Below are 11,222 nucleotides of genomic sequence, written 5' to 3' on the forward strand. Positions count from 1 at the left end.
CTTGATTGATGCTTATCTGCAAGAATTTCTTTTGACGCCGACGTTGGCAAGGGGCAGGACGTCGGCAACGCTCGTGGTGATTTTTGAATTTTGGTGTACGTTGGTGTAGTGGGCGTTTCTTGATGCTAATTCAGTTGGGCAAACTAGACTTTTGGAATCAAAATATGGAGGCATCAATTATTCGATTCTGGTGGGAGGAGCCATGACCAAATATGGGCATGGAATCAATTTTTTTATTCATTTGGGTACACTTTTGACTTCAAATGAATCGTTACGCTTGAAAAAAGGCCCATGACGGTGAGATTTTTCTTTTAAAAGGTAGAAAAATGTGGTAGGTTTGCAAAAAGTGTTACCTCAAAGCTAAGAAATTGTCCCTTTGGCCTTGTGAATGGGAAAAAGACAGAGCCACTGTCCATCACGTAAAAGCTGTTTTGAGGAAATCACACTGTATGTTATTTTTGTATCATGAATCACATACTAACCAATCAGTATTTGTGTGAAATGGCAAAATGAAATTTTTAAACCCCTAATTATCATTGTTGTAGTGCTTTTATATTATTTATATGGTTTTTACCTGTTGCTTCAGTTTTTGTATTCTTGACATTTAAAAATTGTGAATTGTTATCAAATGTAGTGAAGGTTAAGTACAACAATGCTATAGGTATCAGTTGTGGTGCTGAGGATACCACTAAATGAGAATAATAGCAAGATAAATGCTGTATTCTTGCAAGTCAATTGTTGCCTATCTGTTAACATTACCTGTGAATCAAAATAATGATTAGCCAGCTGATGGGGAATCAATATTATGATTATCTGTTTAAAGTGAATCAATTCCTTGATTGCCTTTCACTACCTATAGAATTCAAATTGTTATGATAGGAGCAATATTATTTTGCTTAGGAGATAGTTCAAGCATTTCTGTTCAAGATCAGGCATGCTCCTTCTTGAAACACTCTCTTATTTTTATGTGATTGGTAAGTTAGAAATGGTTTGCATTTATGCCCAAAAGGAATCAATCTTTTGATGCCTCCATATTTTGATTCCAAAGGTCTAGTTTGCCCAACTGAATTGTGATTGGTATGTCCCTTTTTATTTCTATTCGTATTTCTTACTCGAATTTTAATTTTAACGAGTTTAAGGTCGAAGGTAACCCTCGGAGCCTCCGTCATTTTGCGCTGCAAATGTCACGGGTGCGTCATAACTGGTAGCAATGCCCGCTCAATTCAGTTGGGGAAACTACGAGGCGAAGATCGAAAAATTGATTGGTCAATAGGGCTGTTCACGACGTCGGTTTGTCCCGTTTAATAAACCATAAACATGTTTATTTTTTTAAGGACCAATCAGCGTCGACCTGATCCTGACGTCACAGCTCGTCAATGACGTCAGACCGCCGTAAAGCGTAAATGCGGTTGATGCCTCAGAGCATCAACATTGTGTGTAAACGCGTTTATCTGACAATGATGGCGATGTGCGGCAAACTCGTGAAGCGAGTTAGGTATGAGTTAGGAAATTTGAATTCGGTCAGTTCAGGGGCTGGTAGGTGGGTGAATGAGTTTCAAAATAACCCTGCACGGGTTGTAGAGGACTGGAATGGTAGGTTTTATTATATCATTGTAATTAAGACCTATTTTGAGCATCATTCTCTGCTAACCAGCGTCCAGCGTCGTTGGTATTTTGTGATGAAAACTGTCCTTATTCTCGCAATATGTCATGATATGAGACATATTTTATCTTTTCTTTGCACCTTTTACAGTATCGTCTCAACTGCTTATTAGTTGTCACTGTTTGAGTAAACACTTGTGTTTCATAAACGTAAACACCATGTGACGTCACAGCCGGGAACGTGCCCCGAGGGCAGTTTATGTAAACCACATAAACCGACGTCGTGAACAGCCCTAAAAAATATACTTTTGATGACCATATCAGTTGGGAAAACTACGAGGAGCCAAACAAAAATTGGATCAGCCAATCAATGGCTGGAGTGGGCTGGGTGATGACCATATATGGTCATAAAATCAGACTTTAAAATAAGGCATAAGGATGTTTTTTAACCACACAAGGCCTACACTCACTCTGTGCACATTTAACTGGCGGCTGTAAATCGCAGGGTGCCGAAATTCGGCGTTAGCGATTTTGCGCCGAAATTTCTGCATGATTTTCGCTGAAAGTTGGGTGTCTATTTGCACCAAAATTAAGCCACTTCTACATAAAGCATGTGTGCACATCTACCAACCAAGGTTATATCAACCAGGCAGAGCATTCTGGGCTCAAGCGTCTGAATTAGTTGATGTTTCTATGGAAACTCAATTCCACAATGCGTGTAGTGTGCACCAATAGTGTCATACCGTGAAACAAGGCCCGGGACGGAAGTTCCAGGGCCACAAAAATTTGCAGAGCTGTGCGTTTTAGACTGGCGGGCACCAGCGAGGGCCAGGTAGTAGAGAAGCACATGCTCCGGCGCGTCAGCCTCTTCTTGGCACATTGTGCACAGTGCCGCAGGGCATCGCTTGTTCGGCCACTGTTGACATGCCGCGGAGAGGAGACGGGCGATTTAGTGCAGCAGGTACTGGAATGTGCGGCCCCAGTGTCCCGCCCTCATCTGGTGCACCGAAACGGCATCCTCTCGGTCGTCTCCGAGGATGGGGGCTGCAGTGTGCTCCCGAAGAGTGGCTTGAATACTGACTCAGACCTTGTTGCGCCATTGACGCGAGGCCGCACAATTAACTCCCCGGGTCAGAGAGCTGGCGTCCGAGGGCAGTGCAGTCGCTTGTCTCGCCAGGTCGTCCGCGCTCTCATTCCCGTCAATCCCGCAGTGGGCAGGAGCCTGGAACCCACTGCAGGATTACTTCACGATGCTCTGCGATGTTTAACAAGGTCTTCCTTACCTATCTCCGTGCCCAGGGTGGAAGCATCACCTGCAGGGCGGACGCTCCTCCATTGAATAGACTCAGAACGGTTTGCGAGTCGGAGCATGCGACGACCGGGGCGAGGGATGTCTCGTTCCACACCGTCTCCAGACTGCCCGCAGGGCGAAACTGATGGTAGATTGACTGGCATGTCGTAAAATTCGGTGACTGCCTTCCCTTCCGCCGAAAAATTATGCGGCCGCCCTGCACCGAAAAGTTCAGTGGCCGCCATGCGCTGAATTCGGCGCATGCGAAGTTACGCCGGACGGGCCCTGAAATTTTCGGCGCAATCCCGTCACTATGCCGGGCATATTCCGCATAAGGTGTATTTTTTCCAGTCTGGAACTGAGGACTCTCGTGGAAGCTAATCTAGGATGGAGTAGGTATCTGATTTGGTTCCAGTGATCGAGTTTTATTCACGATCGATGGCAACACAAGTCAAAATCGATCGTGAATAAAACTCAATCATGTCTGATTATTTACAAACGTTCCAGTGATCATCCAGTCTGGTCTTGAACTGGTTGAGAGTGGATACCAGGGCGGTGTTTCACGGGACGCTGCTACCACGCTGCTATCAAATTGCGCGAACTGACGTCACACTTGTGGTAGTGTTGGAGCAATGGGCCTGTTGATGTTTCCATGGAAACCCAATTTGACACGTGTAAAAGCAGCGTGCTGCTATCACCGGTGAAACAGGGCCCAGGATCACAGAAGGAAGTAGGAACCAAATCAGAACCAAACTGAACAAACCAGAACAGAACAAACCACACCACCTCTCACGAACTAACCAATTTCTGTCTTCCCCTGCTCCACAGCTCTCCAGGATGGATTCTCAGAAGTTCTGCCTCAAGTGGGACAGGTTCCAGGGCAGCGTCACGTCCGTGTTTGACCAGCTCCGCTCTGGAGGAGAGCTGCTGGATGTCACGCTCTGCTGTGAGGGACAGCGTGTCCGGGCCCAAGGGATGATGCTGTCTGCCTGCAGTCTGTACTTCAGGGAACTGCTGAAGGTGGGTGATGGGGCAATGTACCTACTAGAGTCCTAGAGAGTGATATGGGGCTGATGGAGTTCTATACGAGGCCTTGGGGCTGATGACAGTGTAAATGAAATGCCAGATTGACTTATGATCATGATTGTACAGGGTGTCCCAGAATTACCCGGACATTTATTTTCTGGCTAAAAGTACGAGTGCGCTCGATTCTAATGATATACAAGCATCATACTTTTATAAGATATCCCTTAGCTATCGAGCTTGGGGACTGTGTGCTTTTGGTGACCGGTAACGACTCAAGTCAAGTATTATCCAGAGTCAAGTAAGAGTAGTCCTTTTCCGTTTTCAGCTTAAGCCACTAATAGGCAACCATGGTGAATCAACTCCCGTTTTCAACTTTGTAAACGGACTTTCGGCATGGTTTTTGCTGGAGAGCTTCAGCAGCTCATCTGCAAGCAGTTAGAATTGAGCAAAGCGCAATTATATCAGCTAACGAAGCCAGAGAGAGCAAGAGATAAACCTGATTGACAAGCTTGGGCTCGGCCAAAAAGGGTCATGCACCAGTTGTCAAACGGGTGGTTGCTTGTCATGGACAACAAACGTCACTGATCTAGCTAAAAACTAGCTAAACGATAGATCAGGATTATCTAAAGAACATCAGTCTACTTTCCACCACTATCTTCGCAAAATTTTGGAATTCGGGGTCTCTCGCCTGAAAAATATGCGAAAACTACGGGAAAAGCAGCGAAAATCACTACAATTCATCCCAAAAATATACCATATACAAAAAAAATTATATTGAAGCACACTTTGTGGTCTAACGAAGGTATTCTGTCATTTGAACCGCCCGGAAAAGGCTTGTGTGAACGTCAGATGGCTACAACGCCCCAACAGCAGAGACGGCCAGGCACCCGTCGAAAATCAAATTGTGAGACATTTTGAGCCACCGTGCACTCATTGGGCTTGATATGATGGCCCAAAGACAACCGTTAGCACAGAGTACTACTGCGGTAATATTCTACCAGTAAAAAAAAAAAAAAAACTGGATGCCGTAAACCAAATCGCCATGAACGGGTTTGTTTTGGAAACCAAATCTGTTGGAAGCCAAAGGTCCCGCCATGTTCAGACATGGAGCTTCTCCACTTCAGATGTAAAAACGCGGCAAAAGTGGTGTAGGCAGCAATTTTGTTTTGGGGGATAATGCCTTATCCCGCGCGGGGCTGGGGGGGGGGGTAAATTTTACCCCCCCTCGCGAATTTTTGCGATATCTCAAAAACGTTCAGTACCTTTTCTTACATCAATTTGACACGTTCCCTGAAAATTTGAGCGAAATCCGTCGGAAAATTTTTGAGAAATTGACGTTTTAGTGACGTCATGTTCGCCATTTTCTCCTCAAAAACGGCAAAAGTTCAAACGCCGCTAACATCTTCATTTTTAAAGGAATCAAGACGTAACAAAAAAGGTTATACGTAATTTTACTTTGTCTATCAAATGGCTATCTCGGTTTTTTGAAAATTTTGGATTTTGGCCTAATTTTTTTTTCAAAAAACTGACTTTTCTGGGAAAATCATTATAAAATCCAAAATTTTGAGTCTATCGAAAAAACCGGAATATATGTCAGAGAAGTAGTCTATGTGCACCTACATACCAAATTTTAGAAGAATCGGTTCAAAAATGTGGGAGTTATTCAAAATTTTATGACGTCACGACACACAATTTTTTTTTGAAAAAATGACTTTTTTGGAAGTTCTAGACCTCGTACGGAAACAAAAATAGCACCATTCGATTCGCCGTGAAAAACTGCATCAGATAGACACCTTTTTAGGCCTTAACAACCAACTTCAAAATTTGACCTCACTTGACCTGACCTTGACCTGACCTCGACCTGAAATTCATCCAGAGGTGGTCCATATCACTTATTGAGTGTGCCTATTGAATTCTATGAGTAGAATGACCCATAAAACATGTGTCGCACATGCCCTTTTCTATATTTTGTTTTTTGGTGACCTGACCTGACCTGACCTTGACCTTGACCTCTGAATGATATTGTATGCAACGAATATTGTCTTGGTAGCCTAAGAACACGTTTTGGGCGATCAGTCTCAGTCCATGACTCCATTCTTCGGCAACTACGGTGCAAGGCCGATACTGTAGAAACTTGCAATTTGTACCCTTGACCTGACCTTGACCTTGACCTCAAACTTTAAATTAAGTACATGTTTTTAGTAGTTCGTGATGAGAGCTTTCGATTGGCGTTTGAATTTTCCAAATCGGACCATTAGTTCGGGAGATAACAGGGGGGGGGGTAAAATTTACCCCCCCCCCCCAGCCCCGCGCGTTCGGCTGGAGACCCCAGCCCCGCGCGGGTTATGACCTGGGAACACTTGATGTTAAGTTTATCTTATATGATCGTATTATCCTCCGGCAACAGGTCAAAGAAAACAGGCCTTCACCCAGTTTCGGGAGAGCCGTAAAACAACTGAGACCAGCAATGGCTGGCATTTTCAATCATTGTCGGCTGATCTTGTAACAAGCGTATCTATTACATGTGCTATGTCACAGCCACCCTAGTTGACTATATGTATAGGACGGTAAAGAGAAAAAAGCGCAATCATGTTTGCCTTATTTAATACGCTAATTAACAATGTCCGGGTAATTCTGGGACACCCTGTACATTGTGAGTATAGTTGATCATGATCGTACATAGTGAGTATAGTTCATTGAGTTGAGTTCTTAACCCACTCTAGGGCTACCAAAATTTAATGTGAACATGCATTTCCATGTATTAATATGTTTTGCCTGCTCTGAAGTGTCCTGATGAAACAGGGAATTGAAAATATAAAGATTAACATGACATCTATAACTGTATTGAACAATGTGCACCCAATACTGCTACCTTGATTGCCATACTTATTTTTATGCACTGGAAAGGAAAGTGTCATGCATTCCTTTTTCACCCTAATGCATTGACATTTGTTGTATAATTTGTTAACAATTTGACTTAAAAACTTTGAATGCAATGATAATTATTATTCGAATATGATACCAGTTGCATTTAGCTATGATACCGACAAAATACCTAAAAGGCTTTGAACTTTGAGGTGTAATTGTATTTTTTGCTTTAAAGAGTAAAAGACATGCTTTAAATCTAGAAGTGCAATGAATTTTCCTCACATGCATCCTGATTCCTGAATAACTTTAATAGCGATGTGAACAGTTAAACTGACAAATATGACATTTGTTTAGTAGAACGAGAGCCGAACGTTCCTTCCTTGGGCGGTCAGGCGGGCCGAGAGGGTCGGGTCTGCGAGTCAATAAGGGTCATTTCACGCTTCTGTGTGGCTGACTATGTTCTTGCATGTAGACGTCTTGTACAGCCCTCAGCAGACTGCGTGGTAGGTATTCTTTTTTCGACAAAACCGGTGATAACTCAAAGGCTATGTTATCAGTCGGTCGGAACTCACTGCAAATAGATGCGCCATGCTCCACTTCTTCGATTAGGTCCATCACTAGACAAAGTATACGCCTTGTGTGGCAACGAAATGCAAAAGTCTGTTTTGGGGGCAAATATAAACTTTTGGATTTTGTTGCCAAACTGGATAGAAAATGAACACGATGATAATGCCAATCTAAGGTGCGAAGTCTCGCGCGTCATACTGTTACGATTTCCGAGTGACCGATGGCATAGTATTCGCGTTATTCTCGGTTTTGTCGAAAAAAGAATACCTACCACGCAGTTTGCAGAGGGCTGTACCTGCAGCTCAGTGCTCACCCATAATGATACTCTGTCAAGTAGTACCTATAGCCGTAAAAACACTGACGCTCATTCCCCTGCCCTCCCAGGTTCGGCGGCTTATTCTCGGAGCTCCTTACCGATGACGGAGGAGGGTCCTTCTCTCCGCCGCTGAGGGAGCTCACTGAACTACCCTCTCGCCCCGCGCCATCTGCGCCGTCCTCACCGCCGGCCGACCCGACCAACGAGAATGACACAGACGCCCTCCGGCACTGCTGGCAGAGGAAACTGAAGGAGAGCGTCGCTGCCAGACTACCCGGTGAGTGCGGGATCGATTCCCGAGCGGGGCGGAACTTTTAGGTGCGATTTTAGATTATGTATTTAGACACCACCGGTCTAGATTACCCATATGTTTGGCCAGGTGATTAGTGGTGGTATAAAAGGCAGTTATATCTGTAGTCCACTGAACTGGCCACACCATTGATGTAGCTTAGAGTAGATTTTGGTTTGTTAATGTGTTGCAATTTTACCATCGTCATTGAAATAAAGAATTGAAGAGACTTTTTTATCGTTTGAATTTTCAATAGTCTGGATGGATAGTTAATAGTTTTTTTTTGTTATTGATGTGTAAATAAAATGTACTGAATCATTTTGAGCTACATGAGATTGGCCAGAATTACTTATAGGAATTATTGCTACGGGCGTCTGCGACCTCCCCCGTCCTGTTTCACGGCCGCTACTAGCGCGCTGCCAGCACACGTGTCAAACTGGGTTTCCATGGAGACATCAACAAACTCGTATCTCCAACACTGTCACAATCTGTGACGTCAGCTCGCGAAATGCGCTATCAGCGTGGTAGCAGCGTCCAGTGAAACACCGCCGGTATTGGGGTGCCTGGCGCCGCCCATGTCGCCTCCCAGCTTGGTCCGCCTGGCGCCGCCCCTGCCGCGTGACCCGGGACGGGGTCAGCGGTTGGCGGTCCAGGGACCGGCGCCGCGGCGGCCCGGCAGAGGCGTGTAGACTGCTGAGGAAAGCGGTCCTCTCCCTTGGACTTTTTGGTCTGTCCTTCAGTATTACTGAATTCGGTATTCGTATTCGTCCTGAATTCAGTATTCATTCCCAGTACATTCAATGCCTGAAGTATTATGTAATTGGCTCCTGCAACATAATTATCTACCTCTTTTTTGCGTAGCATGGTGGTTCCATGCGGTCAGACTTCACCCGACGGGCGTTCCCGTCTTTTTCTCCGACAGAGGCGCCTATCTGCATCAGCCGCCGTCCCGGTACATTTTCCCCGGAGCGGAGGTGCTGGTCGATCCTGACGAGTCGGACAGTGACAGAGACTCGCTGGACTCGGACCGCGGCAGTGACGATGAGGTGAGTTAGTGTGAGGGGGTGGGTTCGATTCCAGCCACGGGAAATTGTATTTTGCGGTTTTCCATACCATTTGTGTATTGTTTCACTTGCACGGATCAGCGTGCTTAATTGCTTTCGTTGATATCAAATTTCGACTTCAAATTGCTGAGCTGCTTCAAAATTGCTTTCTTATGGGACATTGTGTCGCAACTCAGCAATAGCTTCGCATCTTATAATATTACAGGTTTCCTATAAATCTTTATTTTATACTCATCAAGGCTTATCATAGGTAATCAATAATCATCCTAGGGCGTGTCACACACATCATCTGGGAGCACATCAGGGCACTAACACCGCACCCCTTCCCTTTCTCCAGTCTCCGACCGCTGAGGGCGACCATCTGAACAACTCCACGGATACTCCGGAGACGGCAGTCACTCCTACACACAGTGACTCCTGTCCTCCAACGCCTCCTGGACGAACTACAACCTCTGGAGCATCATCAGGAGCACCGGGAACGTCTTCTTCATCACCTGCTGAGGAGCAACCATCGGCTTCACCGACGGTGAACCCTTCTTCGACGTCGGATATCGAGATGGAACCAGAAACGGTGGGTTCGCCGGGCTCAGCCCTGAAAAGGCCGATCAGTGAAACACTAGGTGGAGAGGAGGGGAGCGGTGTGAAGAGACCGGCGTTCGGTGGCGGGGGTGAGCCTGGCGTGTCTCCCGCCACCGCCAAAACCGGAAAATACCACCGGCTTAGCTGAGGCGATCAGGTAATCTACCACTTCGGGATTCGGTATCAGGGGATTCGGTAAAACACACAATGGTGATGTCAGTTCGGTGAAGGTGTTCACTCACACCATTGCTCATAATGTTAGACAATGGACCACAGACGCTATTTTCATACAGAGTCAGCGCGATATGCGCTATCTATTTGTGTCTAGTTGACTGATGTGCTTGGACTGCAGATTGGCCGAGATAGGGAGTGCCGGGTGGGATGTGGCTAGGAAGTGGAATTTGGGAACTCAATTGAAGCGATTCCTTTGATGGTGATCATGCGAGCAATTTTGGAGCTATGAGCCGACGGTGAGCTTATTTAGGACTGACATCTTTGGAGTTAAACGGAGCGGAACGAGCCAGTGGCTAGCTTTGAGTAGTTTTAAGCCATTGGTGAGCTAATTTGGAGCTCGGAGCTCAGGATGAGCTAATTGGAGATTTAGGAGGATGAGCTTATTTGAGCTATATGAACCAGTGGTGAGCTATCCTGCAGCCCTGCGTCAGTGGTGAGCTAAGTAATCCCATCTTCCGGCGTGTAGCCGAACAGCCGCTCCCCAAATAGGTACCCCATTTTATTCGTGACGTCTTTTTTATGAAACACCAGAGGCTTCTTGTATTCAGTGCTTCTCTTCAATATTGACTCGTGTTTATGAGTGAATTAACTATTTCTTTTATTAGGCACTGATGATTAGTTTGATCGCGATGTAGATAGACCGCAAATAGACCACGGCACCGGGCGCCCGTTGCCGACGCCGGTCAGGTACACTTTGTCACGGTCGAAGAACGCGGTGGTGTGGACGAGTGGCCGCGGGTCCGGCCGTTCCGCCACCGGCACAGTCGACGGCGGGCGCTCAGAACGGCCGGCCCCCGTCCGCCGTCCTTGGAGAGAGCATTTGCCTCTCCAGGAGGAAAACCGGCGTCCTGCTCCATTGCAGGCCCTCGTCGTGCGTCGTCCAACCAGGATAACATTCGGGATGGCCCCGGCCAGATCCGCCAGGAGCGCGCTCATCTTCTGCGTGACGCCGTCCGGCGATCCTCGGATCCCACCTGGGCCGGGATCGATGTCGTTTCCCCCGACCCAGACCAACACCGTACCTAGGCGCCGACCCTCTGGTAGTTTTCCTACGACCCAGACCAACACCGGGCCCAGGCGCCGGCCCTCTGCTCGTATGGCCTCCGCCCAAGTCAGTAGTTGCTAACGGAGCTAGTCGAGTACCTCGTCCACACGTCCACTCCAGGCCACCCCGCGCCGCTACGGTAAGGTGGTGTGGCGGACTCGCTTCAAAGCCGGCCCGATGGACCATGGAGTCTCCTACCACCAGGGCAGCCACGCCGGCGTCTGGGGGAGACTCCGGTGCTTCAGCACCCTCTGGGGACGGTAGCAGCGGCGGCGCTGCCGTCACAGCTCCTCGGCCGCCGGCGCCATCAGCCTGGGATGATGTGACGTCCCACCGACCGC

General features: G+C 46.9%; 1 long non-coding RNA gene across 2 annotated transcripts; it reads left to right on the plus strand.

Annotated features, from left to right (window-relative positions):
- Window positions 1-29: 29 nt before the first annotated feature.
- On the plus strand, window positions 30-10,356 carry LOC122383773. 2 transcript variants are annotated; one of them, XR_006256888.1, is made up of 5 exons: window positions 30-95; window positions 3,722-3,913; window positions 7,739-7,947; window positions 8,882-9,005; window positions 9,361-10,356. It is a non-coding gene; the product is annotated as an uncharacterized LOC122383773 (long non-coding RNA). The 2 variants fall into 2 exon arrangements; XR_006256889.1 differs by lacking the exons at window positions 30-95; window positions 3,722-3,913; window positions 7,739-7,947 and adding an exon at window positions 8,644-8,686.
- The last annotated feature ends 866 nt before the right edge of the window (window positions 10,357-11,222 follow it).

The sequence above is a fragment of the Amphibalanus amphitrite genome, unplaced genomic scaffold, assembly GCF_019059575.1.
Source record: "Amphibalanus amphitrite isolate SeventyFive unplaced genomic scaffold, NRLGWU_Aamphi_draft 000173F_arrow, whole genome shotgun sequence".
NCBI classification, from domain to species: Eukaryota; Metazoa; Arthropoda; class Thecostraca; order Balanomorpha; family Balanidae; genus Amphibalanus; species Amphibalanus amphitrite.